Here is a 6175-nt window from a genome sequence, read left to right on the forward strand (position 1 = left end):
AAGGACGTCCACGTTTCTTTGTAGTTGCCCGTTTTCCAACAAAAACCAGGCTTTCTGAGATCTTCATCCTGAAGTGCAACAAATCTAACTGTTTTTTTTGTGGAATTTCTAGGGCTTCTGCATCCTTCCTGTATTCCAGCCATGACAGTGTAATAGCCATGTCTATTGCATGAAATATCATCCTTAGTGTCCACTTTTTGGATTTTATGAAGGTGCGGTAGTAGCTGATGAGCTGATCCAACAAATCTACACCACCCATGCCATGGTTGTACAATTTAACTACCTCTGGTCGCTCTACAGGTATGTACTTCTTCAGCGTCTTAGACCAACGATCTACTATGTCCGTTTTCCCTTTGCCTACAAAGTTCGAACCCATAACCACCGTTTTATTATCGACCCATTTTGTTAGTGTCACATTTTCTTCCCGGTTTGTGACTTCTTCACAAAAACCTCTTTCTTTCTTCATCGCATCTTTATCTGATATCAAAGTAGTGTTACCGAATCTGTTAATTCTAACAGTCCCTGCAGCATACACCCCCCGTTCCAAAAGAACTTGAAACAGTGCATAAGAAGAAAAATAGTTGTCGAAATAGAGTTTGTGGCCTTTTTCGTCACCAATTCTCTTTGCGAGCTGCAGCACCACTGATGGTGCAAGGCCATACAACTTCTGGTTACCAGGATCTATTTCGGCCATGTTTGCCTGGTAAATAACAAAATCATAGGCCAAGCCAGATTTACCACACAAAAAAAAAATCTTCACACCCCAAGGGCAAGGTTTGCCCTTCATGTACTGTTTTATGCTAAAGCGCCCTGTAAATGGTACAATTTGCTCGTCAATACAGAGGTGCTCTTCTAGTTCAAGGGCCATGCACCTTGAACGAACGGCATCATACAGTGGTCGTACTTTGTACAGCTTATCACTGCAGTTGTCAGGAATTTCTAACGTGTTTACAAGATGCAAGTTCGTTCTCAACTCAAAAAACCTGTCTCTTAACATTGCATCTTGAAACATGGTGATGCCAATTGCTTTGTCCCAAAACAAAGAAACTCTTGGGAATTTTAATGTCCCCATCGCAATATGCAGACCAAATAAAACCTGTAGCTCCGATGAGCAGGTGTGTTTGAAGCGAGGCTTGTGATTCTGAACTGCATAGAGGTTTGTCATTTCTGACATTTGATCAAAAAGAGTTACTGGTATATACTTTTCAAAATACGAAATTGGTGTGAGCAGTTCATTATCTAAATTGTTATTATTGCTGTATGGCTCAATCAAAATGGAAAGAGGTTTGTGGCGCCATACAATGTCACTCTTTTTCGTGTTTACATTACTGACAGGGGCACTTACACTTATCCGTTCCCGTGATTCTTCTTCGTCACTATCAGAATTTTGCATTGCTTCGTTGGTTCTCACTTTATCAGCACCTACTCGTAAAGGTTTCTTACTATTTTCAGTCAGAACTTCATCGTCCAATCCCTCGTCGTCAGACACCCAGTAATCGGAAATTTCACCCTTCTCTAACATATCCAGAATGCTGGCTGCATCTCTGACACCTTCAGAAGACTCCATAGTCTTTAAAAAAGCAATGATCTTAGAAGAGAATTAACATACAAAGTAATAAAAGCATAAATAACCAGTCATTATTAGTTTGTTTACACTATTTAGAGGTTATGTACATACCTAGACACTGCTTCACTCACGGCCGTTTGGTTACATTGTACACATTAACTTTTTTCAATAAAACTAATTCAAATATTTACAAAATTAATGGAAATGAATTTCAGGTAGTAGATAAAGCTTTTAAGTAACTTAAAAATATTAACTGACTCACGAAAATAGAAAAAATTTACTAAATATAGCTTCCCGAAAAATCCCAATCCAGCACCTCGCAAAACAACAACACACTCCAACTTTCAAATGTTTTTCAAAAAAAACTTCTTGGCCATAGATAGTTATACGTATAGACAAATGAAACTACATAATGTACACAATCGTACACAATCGTTGGTGAGTGTTGTAAATTTTTTTTGTCTTCATAAACCGATTTGGAAGTTTAATGTGTACAGTTGTACACAGTGGGTCTGAAAGGGTTAAGGGCTCGATGTTATCAAGGACATCGTCAAGGGGGGTAGGGAGGGGCAGCTGCCTTCCTCTAGAGGAATTAAATTATTTTACTTATTCCATTCCAAGTATTCAGTCTGCACTGCTATAGTCTACTGTTGAAGCATGGCTCTATACATCAACTCGCCCCCCCCCCCCCCCTCCCCCCCAGGCCCTCTACCGGCGACGCTCTTGGATGTTATAGTGTTTAAGATATTTGGGTTACTAACATTTTAGTCATTTTTTGTGACATTGCTGCTTTTAACCGCCTTTTTCTGTTATCTGTGTATTCCTTGCCAATCATCTCAGATACTCGCGAGTGTATAATGTAGTCTGATGCATGCCGGCTTAGGATGCAAGGGTTCTGGGTTCAATTCCCGGGTAAGGCTTTGGTGTACGTAATTTGAACATTGAATGTGGCAGATTTGACTTTTTGGACATTGGCGTAAAGCTGTAGGCCACATAATAAGTAAAAAAATATTACAGTATTTGTATCGCACACAACATTTTGAAAGTAATTTACCAAAATAATTCAAAAATGAGTAGTTAAGAACATTCTAGGTAGAACATTCTAGGTTTTTAGGTCGTGAATAGCTAAGAATTGATTTTGTTCCTCTTCAATGGGACAAAATGTGAGATGCAAATAACACAAAACTAAAACCAAAGTAAGTTGAAACATGTCCTCAGATTTTAATTTGTGCTTTCATCAATGTTTACCCACGTATTTTTGGTAAATTACTTGCAAATTCTCTACATAACCCTACTTTTTAATGGAATGCACATTTTAAGAAAAATTATGTTATACAGAGGAAGTGCCTGAGTGGTTGGCTTAGTTTTCTTAGGACACATTGTTTTGTGATAGTAAATCATAATTATACATATCCTGTTCCATCTCTTTCAGGTAAAAAACATGCTGCTTTCACTGATGCTGCAACAAAATCACTTGGATTGACACAGTTCTTTGGTGTTGAAAACTCCAGCACAGTAAATGTCAAAGCTGAAGAGAATAAAATTAGGCCAGCTTCTACTTCAGTTGTAGACAGCTGTCATGTTACAAGTGTTAGTAGTTGTAGTAGCAGTTCCAGTCCTTCAGTATCTTCACATTTCAGTGGAACAGATGTTATGAATGCTGAAATAAGATGGGCTTTGAAATGTGCAACCAGTCATTACTCACTTAATTCGTGCGAAGGACTTCCAGAACTATTCAAGAATATGTTTCCTGATAGCAGTATTGCGAAACAGTTTTCATGTAGTGCCACAAAATGTGCATATATGATATGCTTTGGACTTGCACCACACTTCAAGGCTGCTATCTTCAAGACTGCCAATGAAGTGGAACACTATTGCCTGTTGTTTGATGAGAGCTTAAATCTTTCTAATCAAAAGAAGCAAATGGACATACACATCAGATTGTGGGACCCAAACAGCGATGAGGTAGTTACAAGGTTTTTCACATCTGTATTTATGGGACATTCCAGCGCAGAAGTAACCCTATCAGCTTTGCAAGAAGCAACAGAAAAGTTGAATCACTCAAAACTGCTTAACTTGTCAATGGATGGTCCAGCTGTGAACTGGAAGCTATTTAATATTCTGCAAGCTGAATTAAAAAAGGATTTTGGTTGCACCTTAATAGATGTAGGCAGTTGCACTCTTCACACTTTGAATAATTGCTTCAAACATGGCAGTAGATCTACATCTTGGGATATTGACAGTTTTTTGGTGAGCATATACTGGCTTTTTAAAGATTCTCCAGCTCGCAGGGAAGATTATTTGAATCTTTCTGTAAACAAAAAACTCCCCTCTAAGTTTTGCAAACATCGTTGGTTGGAAAATGTTCCAGGAGCCGAAAGAGCACTCGAAATTTGGGACGACTTGAAGAAATATGTCGGAGAAGTTGACAAGGGACATCTTACAAAAATTAAATGTAAGTCTTACCTTATTGTTAAGGAGGCATGTCAGGATGTTTTGATGCCAGCAAAGTTGAACATTTTCCTTTCGGTCGTCAAACTGTTACAACCTTTTCTTACGAAGTATCAAAGTGACAAACCACTCTTGCCTTTCTTAGCTGAAGATCTAAGAAATATGATTGTTAGTTGCTTGCAGAGTTTCAATATTATGAGGAATGAGTACATTTCGAAATTATCTTCACCATACCAGGTTTCACTCTTTGACTTTAAAGACAGAAAGTGTCTTTTAAGTTCATGCAAAGTTAACTTGGGGTTCATTGCTGATAGACTAGTCAAAGAACTTGTTCACAAAAGGGAAGTTTCAGAAAAAGAGGTACTAGAACTCAGACATGAAACACAGAATTTCATTTTCTTGATGCTTGAAAACCTAGTGGTAAAATCCCCAATCAAGTATGCCTTCGTTCGAAGCCTTTCGTGTCTTGATCCAAGATTTATGCTAACCGATAGCCACAGCTGCTACAAGAAGATGAAGCAGATTTTGTCAATTATTGTAAAGGCTAAACAACTTCAGGAAAAGATGTGTGATGAAATCCTGTTGGAGTATCAAGAATTGCTCCGATATGCTCATGAAAACAAAACAGCATTTAGTGACTTTTCCCCTGATGTGTCTCGAATTGATGTTTTCTTTCGCAATTACCTTGGTGGTGAGAAAAAGTTTGTGAAACTGTGGCCAGTTATAAAAATGCTTTTAATTTTTTCACATGGCCAAGCAGCTGTAGAGCGAGGGTTTTCTGTTAATCGCCATATAGAAGTGGAAAATCTAAAGGAAGATTCGTATGCAGCAAAGAGATTAACCATTGAAGAGGTCAGAAAATGTGGCGGTGTTACAAATGTTCCTCTAACAAGAGAGTTGCGGGCTTCTGTTGCAGCAGCTCGTCAGAAGTACATGTCATACTTGGAAGAGGAACGCAAGAAAAAATCTAATGCGCTGGAAAAGAAACGTAGTCTTCAGTTAAGTGAGGAGTTAGAAGTTCATAAAGCAAAGAAGATTCGACTACAACAAACAATAGACAGTCTCCAAAAATCTGCCGATGAACTTGCTGAGCAGGCAGAAAAAATTGAAAATGTGAATTTGATTATCCAGTCAAACAGTTTTAGAAAGACAGCTAAAGAAAAGTTACTTGAAATTAAAAAGATAGAAAAGAAAATTCAAGAAGTATCTGAAAACATGAGGAGAGTAAAATAATCAAAATTGTTATATTTTGTTGTGCTATATTAAATATTAATATCATGAACCTTTGAAAGATGTACTGTAAACTGTCTAATATGAGTACATTCCTATTTTCTAGTAGTAATGAGTAAAAAGTGCATTAATATTATTATCTTGATATGCAACCTGTAATTATATGTGCGTGTAGATGTAAAACTGTGCAGTAACTTAGCATGTTGTAAATTATGCAGTTGATAAATATTTGATATTGCATCATTGGTATGTATTTTTGCCACACTCTTAAACATAGCATTGTTATGAACAGGAATTCTGTAATAATGGGACTGTCAAGGTTATAGTATTTGAAGTTAGGAATTCCATGAGTGCTAATTCAATATTCTTAAATTTAAATTCCTACCAAATACCTACCTAACCAAATGCCTACCTAAATAACTTACTATAATAATTGTGAACCAGTTCGGTATAATGTTAAACTCAGCCAATTTGCAATGTTACTGTCCCTCCGATAAGCTTTTATCTTTTTGTTTATAAGTAATAGACAGGAAAAAAAAACAATTCTGCACATGTTCATAATATAACTATAAGTACTAAAATTATTTCATAATATTTAAGTCCTTGAAATTTTGGAAAAAGTCCTTGAAAGTGCTTGAAAAGTGCTTAAATTTTTTCATCAAAAAGGAGTGGGAACCATGCACTATTTTGCATCCAGAAATTAATTTCACCATATTTTCTGTAATTATGTTTCCTAGTAACACTTATATATTATATTTTTCAAATTAAATACGTATATATTTAAACAAATTAGGTATAAGTATTTTTTAATCTCATTAGTGTTATAGTGGGCTTAATAAAAACTGGTCCTTTAATTTACAGTTGAAATTAGAGTAGAAATTTAAATTTGTGTCAGTCACACTTTTGAAGTGGTTTTGGGCTTGCAGT

At 36.5% G+C, this 6175-nt stretch overlaps 1 protein-coding gene across 1 annotated transcript in view; it reads left to right on the forward strand.

Moving 5' to 3' along the window:
- Positions 1-6175, forward strand: part of LOC134546217 (phosphatidylserine lipase ABHD16A) — a 94056-nt gene that overhangs the window by 46985 nt on the left and 40896 nt on the right. The gene's annotated exons all lie outside the window — the stretch shown is intronic.

This window comes from Bacillus rossius, chromosome 1 (genome assembly GCF_032445375.1).
Source record: "Bacillus rossius redtenbacheri isolate Brsri chromosome 1, Brsri_v3, whole genome shotgun sequence".
NCBI lineage: Eukaryota > Metazoa > Arthropoda > Insecta > Phasmatodea > Bacillidae > Bacillus > Bacillus rossius.